The 11,121-nt window shown below is 39.4% G+C and overlaps 1 pseudogene across 1 annotated transcript; it reads right to left on the reverse strand.

The window, feature by feature from the left end:
- Positions 1-362: 362 nt before the first annotated feature.
- On the reverse strand, positions 363-1,192 carry LOC307105428 (armadillo repeat-containing protein 1-like; annotated as a pseudogene). The gene has a single exon. The product of its transcript is annotated as an armadillo repeat-containing protein 1-like (transcript).
- Positions 1,193-11,121: the final 9,929 nt, after the last annotated feature.

The following is an 11,121-nucleotide window of genomic DNA, read 5'->3' on the forward strand; positions in this document are numbered from 1 at the left end:
CAAATGAGCGAGATCATGTGATATTTTTCTTTCTCCGACTGGCTTATTTTGCTTAGCATAATGCTCTCCAGGTCCATCCAAGCCTTTGCAAATGGAAAGAGTTCTTTCTTTTTTACAGCAGCACAGTATTCCAGAGACATGAAGCATTGAACAGTCCATCAATCCTCAGAGGGAAGGCAGGGGAGGGTGGAGGTGGGGGTTAAGAGATCAACCGAAGGACTTATATGCATGCATATAAGCATAACCAATGGACACAGACACTAGGAGGGTGGGGTGTGTGCTGGGGGGAGGGGGTGGCCAATGGGAAAAAAAAGGAGACATATGTAATACTATATTAATACTTTAAACAATAAAAAATATTTTTAAAAGTTCTTGGCTGTGCTCAGCCAGCTAGCTCCACCCTCTAGGTGGGAGCCAACCCCACACTGCTTCACCCTCCTCCTTTGTGGGCTCTGACCCTCAGGCTGGCAGGTCGTCCAGCAACTCTGCTTTACTTCCACAGCCTTACCCCTGAAGGGACCAGCATCTCTTCTCTGCTTCCACTTTCCACCACCTGCTGAGCCTTCATAACCTCCATTAATCCTGTTGCTGCTGCCGAAGGCTCTGCTCTCAAATCTGAACGGATTCTCACCACACATCTTTTGGACAGCCATTTGAAAAGTAAAACTAATAATGCCTTTAATTTTTTAACAAAGCCTCTTCAGGTAGACTTCTCTGAGATGTGTCATCAAGACTGTCTATATAGAAAACCACTGTTTGGACACATTTGCTTGTAATTCCCAGAAAAAAAAAACAACCCAAGCTTTCCTTCTACATGAATTCATTTCATTGAAACTGTCACCATGTGCCATATTGGAAGATTGAGGAATGCCATAGATTTCAGAGGCCAACATTTTATTTCTCCTGGAGTTGTAATTTTCTATACAACATTTTGCAAGCTTAACATTATGCCCAGTTCTCCTTCCATTTTTTTTCTGTTAGCACGGCATTCTGCCAAGCATTGAAGAGCGAGTAAAGCCTAGTGGGCAACAGACGGGTTGGGATAGTCCATAAATAAAATAAAGCCAGGCAGACACCCCTGATCCTGGGTAATGGCTCTCCTAATTAATGGATCTGCTGCTCGATCCCGTAGCTGGTCAGCTAGCGGTAGAGCCTGAGGTTCTTCATTCCCGGTGGAAGAGGAAGAATTCATCTTCTATGCCATACACATGAACAAAATCTTCTTAAATGCACAATAATCATTTATTATCTCAAAGCTTCTGTGTGTGAGGAATTCGTGTGCAGCCTAGCTGGATATCACTGGCTCAGGGTCTCTCACAAGGCTGCAGCCATCTAAAGGTCCAAGTAGGAGAGGATCTTTATCCAAATTCACGCGCGTGGCTGCTAGCAAGGTTCAGTGTCTCACAGGTTGGTGCACAGCGGGCCTTAGTTCCTTGCTGGCTATTGGCCAGACTCCTCCCCCAGCTTCTTGCCAGGTGGGCCTTTCCATGGGACAGTTCACACGATAACAGCTGGCATCTCCTAGAGCAAGTGAAGAAGAGACCAAGAGAGAGCCCAAATCCCCTGTTTCTTCGCAGGTACACCTGTGATATACTGTAAGTGACCAGCACATGGCTGGAAAATGCCACAGGCTTCGTGGATACTTCCTGGGACATACTTATAAACAATCAATGGTGTGTGCTGGTCCAAGTTCTGGACGGGACAAGCATGAAAGTACACTAAAAGCTGCCCCACAGCAATTTCTTGGGCCTCTTGCTTCTGAGAGGCACATATGGAGTAGTCACACAGTTGACTACTTTAGTTATAGCGCCCCAGATTGCTGTAGTCATTTCTCATGAAGAGAGATCGGAATATGTATGTGTGCACTGAGTACTGGTGTTAAAACAGTCCCGTGTTTCCTCAACCCTTCCTCTCATAAACCATGGCACTTTGTAGTACAGATAAGAAAAGAAATCATAGCTGGGTCTTCAGATTGGAGATGGGAAGGAAGCCCATTTTTAATGGCATTGAAATAAGAGGTGAACCTAAACCAACCATTGCTTATTTATGGCTGTAGTTACTTCTCTCTGGCACATCCCAGAGGGTTACTTTCTGTTGTTAATTGGAACTTCTAAGCCATTTTTATTTACAAAGTGTTTTACAGTCATTGGTATTGATGACTTATAATTCCCCCATGAGTTAGGTGTCAGGATGAGGCATTGACACGGGCTCCACTCTCAGGAAGCTGAGACGTGAGGGTGGATAAATCTGCCCGCCCCCTCCCACACGGCAGCCATGGGGTCCTGCTTTGCTTTGTTTTGGCTTGTCAGATGCCTATTACCTTCTCCATGTGCTCTGATAGCAGTTACGATTGGATTTCTGGATTAAGGGTCTTTTGAGGAGGGACTGAGAGAAACAGTGACACAGAATCCACTTAGCAATTCTTTTCTTCCAGTCTGCTCCCCATTAAAACAAATTGTCCTCGCAAGTGTATGTCTTTCGGCACACTTATTTTGTTTTTTAAGGAAGCAAGACAAATATCTGCCTGTTTATTGTTAAATTTGTAGTGCCAGTCATGACAAGCGTAAGGATAGTAACACTTTTGCCAGCAGGGTGCTCCTCTGCTTTACTAGTTCAGAAGGGCTTGATTGATGTGAAAGACCAAGGTCTCAGTAAAGATAATTTAGCCATTTCCATACAGTTTATGCTTGTGTTAGTTGTATCCTGCAGGGGAGTCCCAGGGGGTGGCTTCGTTGACCTTCCCTCTAAAAGGTAACACATAGGAGATTCCTACAGGAACCATCGTCTAACAAGACTAATGATGGCTTCCATGCCTATTATCATTCAGAGACATCGAAAGAGGCTTTAGAAATGCAGTACCACATTCCTCCCTTGATGTCCCACATGATCTATGAAGGCGTTATGTGGCAGATAAATTAATCATTAAAAACTTACTGTTAAGTCTTTACAAATAATAACCAGGTGTACCTTGATTATCTTTGATCTCAATATATATTTTTTCTGTCACCAAACAGATGATACATAGCAGTTTGTTTTGCTGACAACTAATCTGAGGGAGTCAGGAAAGAAGGCTATTTTCCTCCAGCATTTTTTCTGTCTTTTTTTTCTAAGTTAGAAGGACTAAAAAAGAAGTTCTTCACTCAGTAATAGCTCATGACAGCCGGGATCACTTTTTCATATTGCTTTGCTGGGGTGTGAGTATGAAGCATCGTCACTGGTCATTATTCCGGCTATCCTTGCATTTGATTTATTTCTCCCATTTAGTGCTACTTAGTATTTAAAAGTTTTGATGAAGGAACATGCTCCACATCTTGTGTGCATTAGGTGTTCCATGATACACAGGATTCCACTTAATGCCATCCCTCTAGGTTGAGGTGAATTTTTTTTTAAATAATGTATTTTTTGTCAGGTTAACCACTTCCTAAGCTAACATTTTCTAAATTCCAAAAAAAGGAAAAGGATGATAAAATGAAACAATGCATGTGCAACTATCAAGGTAGAAATACATAAGACAAACGAAAAACTCATTACAACACAGGACAGGCTTAGTATCATAAATGATTTAACCATTTCCTATTCAGAACAATTCTTAAATGTTTTAATATGCTTCTGCGGAAACTCCTGTTACTAGGATTTGTTTGAGTAGCTGCTCCTTTCAGGAACAGCACGAGGAATGTGGTGAGGGAGATGAGTGGTAACAGGAAAGGAAACAGTGTCCTTCAGCAGGTAGCCAACTGTTTTGTAAAGAAGTCTAAGGAAGGAAGGAGGTTAGTTGAAATTCCTCTTCATGCCACAGATCTCTACAAAAGACTCCATTAAGAAATACATGTTTTTATTAAAAGTCAGTTGAGAGAGGTAAAATTTTTGACGTGGCATTTCAAATTTTAATTTGAAAATCATTTCTATGGAGATGTGTGATCTTCCTTTGTATTTTGTTGACTACCTTAAGAACTGCTTTGTGAGCTAAGTACCAAAAGATGCGAATCATTTGGGAGGGGGAATTAGATTATTTTTTCTAGTTTGTTGAGCACAATATATGGAAAGAAATGTCTTTATTCACTTTGAAATCTGAGCAATTGGTGATGAGAGTATCCATTTTTACTTTTTAAAGTTTATGTTGATCAATATTCATAGGAAACAACAATAACATAGCTTCATGAACAACTATAATGATAACTTAGAGCTTGCAATATTTCAGGGATGTTGATATAGCTTAACGTTTTCTTTAAAATAAAAATTATTCTCAAAGGGACTAATAGCTGTTATTAACTGTTATTCTGTGTCAAGACTGTTCTAAGTGCTCCACATGTGCTACCTCATTTTATTATCATAACATCATAATTTGTAAGTATTATTTCCCCCTGTTTATAGAGGCAAAGAGAGATTAAATAAATTGGCGGAGAATATATGACTAGTAAGGGGTAGAGCAGTGATGCATGAGACAATATATGGACTCTGCTAACCAGATTATAAACCCTCAGTGATGTATGTTTTTCTCTTTTCTTTCTTGATAAGACTGACAAACCATCCAATGCCACTCTGGTATTTTATAATGATAAAACTAAGTTCCAGAGTAGTTAAGGGATTTGCCTAAGATCACACAGTAAGTTAACAGTAAACAGGGAAAGCTCTTTATTTAGCACCTTGCCGTGCTATCTAAATTGGGTCTGTTTGAGAGCCTGCACTAGAGCAGAGTGGTGCCAGGGGTGAATAGATCCCACTCAGAGAGCAGGAGGAAAGGAGATTTGGTTAAATAAGACCAACTCTCTTTTCAACTAAAAACAAGACACACATAGGAATAGAGTGAGAGCATGAATCAGGACCAGCCCTAGGCATCTTGAAGGGACAAATGACATTTTTCTAGGATATGACTCTCACTTCCTACTACTACCCCCTCACCCATTTTCTGCACTGTTTAGTGACTTGAATTCAGAGTCAAAATGCTTATGCTGTCTGAAGTCCAGTCCCCTGTAAGGCCATTCGTTTTAAAGTGTTAATGCTTTAACAATTCCTTTGTGGAGATTTAAAAAGAGACCAGCTAAAAATAACATTGCATGCTGATCTTTTAAGTATTGTGCATCTAGAGAGGGAAAAGATTTTAACATAGAAAGGTTTCCAGCATTCCTCAATTCAGGTAATGTGAACAACCAACTTTTTCATTTGTGAATATACCTAATCCTAAAAGGGCATAGCAATTACAGAAGAACATTTATGATATGAACAATATTACATGTTACTTCAAGACTGCCTCTCTTTGAGGTGTTCCACCATAGATAGATTAAAAAAAATAAAACCAACTCTATCTGAGACTATTGTCTACGTTGGTAGCCTTCCCCCATTAATGGAAACATGAAATGGAGATGAAATGGGAGCATAGGGAAGTTATTTCCCAAAAGAGTAAAATCAAAGCAAAGGTGGAACCTTCCCGATTCCCTTCTGCACGAGCTGTTAGGCTGGTTTATTTAGTAACTAGAGGCCCGATGCACAAAATTCGTGCACAGGTAGGGTCCCTAGGCTGGCCAATGATCAGGACCAATCGGGACCTTCCGGCTGCCAGCTGGGACCTTCCTTCATTCCGTGCCACCCCTTGGTGGTCAGCCCACATCATAGCGAGTGATTGAACTCCCAGGCTCCTGGTCAAACTCCTGCAGGGACACTTTGCATATTAGCCTTTTATATATATAGATAGCTTCCTGGATGGAAGTAGATGCTGGGGATACATAACTCTTGGACTTCAGGCTAAAACGAGTATTTTGAATTCCTAGACTTCTGGACTTGTCTGACTAAACAGTAATTCTCTAGGTTCTTTTCCCTCTAAATGGGTGAGTCTTCATGTGGAGAACAGACTCACAAGCAAAAATGTCATGTCCCTCCTGTCTTCCTTAAACCTAGGGAAGAAGAAAATGGAGAATTTCTATCCAAAGAGGGAAGTAATTTCTCCTTACTACAGGAATAAAGTTGTCAGATTTAGTAAAGAAAAATACAGGACACCCAGTTAACTTTGAATTTAAGATAATATCTATCTATTTATCTATAGAGAGATAGATATACTAGTAGATGATGATTTGGATAGATAGATATAGATATACATATATATATACATATACATGATAGAGATAGAGATAGAGATACATTTTAGTATAAATGTTTAAATTTTTTTATTTACTTTAGTATAAATATGCCCCATGAACTATTTTGATGTCCTGTACTTTATCTGGGAACACCGAGGAGCGACTCAGCCCAGTTCTGGTGGAAAGAGACCTGAGCATGGCTCTGGCAGCCTGTGGGCCCTTGGAAACTGCTGCCCCATCAGGTCTGTGGCAGAACAGCACCTCTGCGAACAGATCTTGGGATGAGCAGTAGAGGCACTTATTTGTCCTGTTGTCCCAGGCTGCTCTGTAGAGATGGTCATTGAGTCTTCTCCATTTATGGGGCCAAATTTATGTAGAGGAAGTCGCCGAACATTCAGGACTGAGCCACTGAAGCGAAAGTAATTCTTCAATCCTATGACATTGTATTGATGGAAGCTACTCTTACATTTTAAGCATGTCTATGACATCTGTATTCAAACTGCTGCATTGTAATCCAGTAGCATTAGCTGGATTATAGTCAAGGTCTGCCTGCTTTATCTAATTTAGGGCATAATTTGCTGACTAAAGAAATACATGTACTTGTGGTGGGCCCCCTGCACAGTCCTCCAAAGGGGATTGATTTTTCTAGGGACCCCTCCCAACTCTATGGTAGCCAAGCCACAATCATTTGTCCTTCTCAGTCTTGGTTTTCTTCCCACCTTTATATGAAGTATAGGACATGAAGCATTTGAAGAATAAGAATTAGCTAAAGGCTATCATAACCAGAGCAAAAAAGGATGGCTTGTCTAGCAAATACTCACATGAAAATCACTGCTGATTTTTTAAAAATGCTAAAACAGTTTTCAGAGTAATCATTTTATTCCCACCCATGTGTGATTTTTAAAAATATAAACTGGAGAAAGACACAAAACAATTATAATCATTTTTAATGTGTAACATGAAAAAAAAAAAACTTGAAACGTCACTTTTTTTAAATCTAGTGAGTTATTTTAGCCAAAGAAAACACAAATTAGAATAAACACCTTTGACTTACAGTTTGAATAATAAGGTTCTGACAAATCAATAGAGTAAAAGGCATGCTAGTAGCATTAAACAAAAGAGAGAAGCCAAAGAACTATTATCAAAAGCCATGTTTTTCAGCATAGCTGTTTTCAATTGCTCAGTGTTCTTCCCCGCCGTGTATGAAGGGTGTCTAGTGACCCCTAGCTGAGGAATCTATATTGCTTCCCGCCCTTCCCCCACGGAACACACAGACAGCTGATGATGTCTGGTGGCTTCGGCCCCTGCCCTCCATTAGCTCGCAGGAAAGAGCTGCTCTCTATGCAGCCGAGCGCACCTCAAATGTAGGCTCTCTCTGCCAGCTGTCCGTGTCTTTGTGTGTTTTAGCGATCAAAGCTCACATCTTCTTGTCTTCCTCTCTTTTTTAGTGATGTGTTTCACTACCATACTTTCATTTTAAAAGAAGATGCTCAGACTGATAAAACGGACCAGCACCTCCAAGGCAGCAGTGATGAGGCATGAGAAGCCTGCATTGAACCGTGGAAATCAACTGCATTGTGAGCCAGGGCCTGGACAAGCAGCCCCGTGTGTACCTGCAGGTTTTCCCACCAGGGCATCTCACCACGCCATTGTTCTACTAAGTTGTTAGAAATTAAGATGAGTGTCTATAAGGGAAGAGTTCTGTTTTTTGGTTGTTGTTGTTTTTTTCAATCTTGCAAGAAAATACACCAAGATGGATGATTTGGGGTGAAGAACTTTGGCTGATTTTTTTTTTTAACTTGGTATTTGCTATAATTTTAAAATGTTCTAAGATGAACATACATATCTTTGTCTAACAAATCTTTTTGGTACTTCCCACTCCAATTTGTTAGCATGCTGTATTATACTTGTATCTATAATAATAAAGGCATAATATGCTAATTAGACCGGACATCCTTCCAGAAATCCTTCCAGATGACCTTCTGGACGAAGCTGGGGCTATGAGGGAAGCCCAAGTCCCGGGTACTGGAGGAAAGCCGGTGCTAGCAGCTGGGGGAAGGAAGGCCTACTCTTGCACGAATTTTGTGCATCGGGCCTCTAGTTAAAAATATTCTGATAACTCCATGTAGCTGCAGGTTCTGAAAGAGATAATAAAAAAAGAAATAGTAAAGAGCCCAGAGCATGGTGCAGTGGAAAGTGTTTGGGCTTTTGATTCACACCAAAGTGAGCCCAAATTCCAGAAAATTACATCAACTTTCCAACTGTCAATTTCCTCATGATTAAAAGAGAAATTTAATATCTACCTCAATAATTAGTAGTGAGGATGAGATAAAATTACATGGATAAACTATAGTGACTGTACATAGTAGGCCCTCGATAAATATAACTTGTCTTCCTCAACTCCCAACACATGCATTTAAGGTCATGGATAATTCTGGTTTGCATAACTATCTAGAGAAACCAGCCTCTGACTGTCGACATATATACCCTTGAATTCTATCAAAAATACATAAAGTGAAAGAATCAGGGATGATGCACCTATGTTATAGATTCTCATCTTAGCTTACTTAATTTTGTCAAATGGTTTCATTCAATGACAGACTCGGTTTTATAGAAAACTAGAGGCCCAGTGCACAAAATTCATGCACTCTGGGGAGTTGTCCCTCAGCCCGGCCTGAGCCCTCTCGCAATCTGGGAGCCCTCGGTGGATGTCCAACTAAGCCGTCAGTTGGACATCCTTAGTGCTGCCATGGAAGCGGGTCAGGGCGTGTCATAGTGACCGGTCATTCCGCCGTTGGGTAAATTTGCATATTAGCCTTTTATTATGTAGGATTATCAAGTATGAGCTATGACGAGATACTTTTTTTTAAGTGTTCAGATCTTGGAAGTGCAAGAAAAAACATCACAAAATACTTGTTTAAGAGGAGCTTTAAAACTTTAAGAAATGGAAAAAGGAAAAAGGAAGATTTTTTAAAAATGTATTTTTTATTGATTTCAGAGAGGAGGGGAGAGACAGAAACATCAATGATGAGAGAATCATTGATCGGCTGCCTCCTGCACGCCCCATACTGGGGATGGAGCCCGGAACACCGGCATGTGCCCTGACCAAGAATCAAACCTGTGACCTCCTGGTTCATAGGTCGATGCTCAACCACTGAGCCACCACAGCTGGGCCAAAAGGAAGAATTTTTAAAGTACTGATAATTTTGAAGATTTACCTTTGAAGACATTTTGAGCATGGAAAACACAGTGAGGGCAAAAGTTATTTTTTATGGCAATTTAGCTTTTTATGAGTTTTTGCAAAAGCAAAGTTGGAGAATTTGTGGAGATCCAAATGCCAAGATCCAAATGACGGCAGCTGGCTAGTATTATACTCACATTTCCAAGTACAATAGACATATAGAAATGCGCTAATTTGTGAATACTAATCTAGAGAGAAAAACAACCAGAAATTCTGCTGCTGTTCATTGGCATCTGAATTGTCTTCTTTCCTTTCCTGCCACCTCTTTCCATTTGCAGATCACACTATTTTGTTCACTAGGCTTATGGGAGAGGTTTTTGACATTCATGCTCCACTGCTTTCCTCATCAAATGTGAAGGTCGATTCATCATGAAGCTCTCTGCTCTCCCCAGCCCTGGCTGTGTGTGGAGAGAAGGACAGAATGACCGCTCTGTGGATCCTATCCGGGAAAACATTTGCTCAATGTTAATTTTATGAAAAACAGTATTTTAGTGTTGGATGGTAAGAACTGGGGAGACACTTTTTTGGCTTTTGTTAAAGCTAAATTACATGAATTTTTCACTCTATTCCATGGAAAATTAACTGTACATTTTTATTTTAAAAACATTTTTCCAATTTGTTTTCATTCTTAAAGCCTAAGCCTTCATATCGGTCATGGCTATCTTACTTTATCCCTAAACATAAAAACATATTCAGATTCAGAATTATTATATTCTGATTAAAAATTTACTGAACAAAAAGCTATTCTGAAAAAGACAAATGTAACATTCTATAAGCATTGTAGGAGTTTTCTTTCAATTTGTGTTTCTAACATATACTTTGCATAGCAAATAACTTCTGTAAAGGCAACTCAATAGACCTAAATTAGGGACATAACTTTGATTTAACTAGAATATAACATCCAAAGATTAAAATATAGCAAGGCTATATGTTCTCTCATTAGTCCTTTCATAAGAGAAATATAGAATTGAAATTTAAACACTTACTAGGAACATGCCAGTTATTGGCTATGTTTTAAAAAAATAAAAGAAATTCTATTATAAACCAAATCACCTTTTAGAGCCATAATGGGATAATGCTTACTTGAAATGTATGTCCATGCACAAGCTCAATAGACTGACCATAACATTGTCTATCCAAGACCAGAGCCAGAGAGAAAACTGTTTATTGTGTGTAGTTGCTAAACATAAACTTCTAAATTGAGGACAGATGTGCAACAGCTGTTCATTATCTGTAAGGAAGGGAGAATCTGTCTTTTTAAAAATTATTTATAAGCTACTTTAAGATTAGGCTTAATATATTTTTTTCTTTTGGGTAAATAAAATTAAGCACCCATGATCCGAATTTTAAAATATATATTAATTTATAACAATACTCACATATATCAGATTATCAAAATGTTTCACACTTTCATCACAGTGATATTCATGAGGGTCCTGTTACATGTAGTAATTATAGCAAACACCTTACCAAACACTTACTATGTGCCAAGCACCACTCTAAGTATTTTAACTGATTTGATTCTTACAATTCCCTTCAGAGGTAGGCTCTATTCTCATCCTCATTTTACTAAGTTCAGAGAATTTATTAACTTGCCCAAGATCACACAGCTAGTAAATTCTGTTGCCCAAATTCAATACCAGCATTCTGACTCCAGTATCTACACATGGGTAAATCGTCATGTGTATGTAGACTCTTTCAGGTGTGTATGTTAATGTAGTGTGTGACAATTGTTGCCTTAGAAGAGAATTTCCTGAAGCAACAGGATTATCAGTCAGGATAGGCTTGGCTAATTGTGGAAACAAAATG

Source organism: Cnephaeus nilssonii (assembly GCF_951640355.1).
Source record: "Cnephaeus nilssonii genome assembly, chromosome: 9".
NCBI classification, from domain to species: Eukaryota; Metazoa; Chordata; class Mammalia; order Chiroptera; family Vespertilionidae; genus Cnephaeus; species Cnephaeus nilssonii.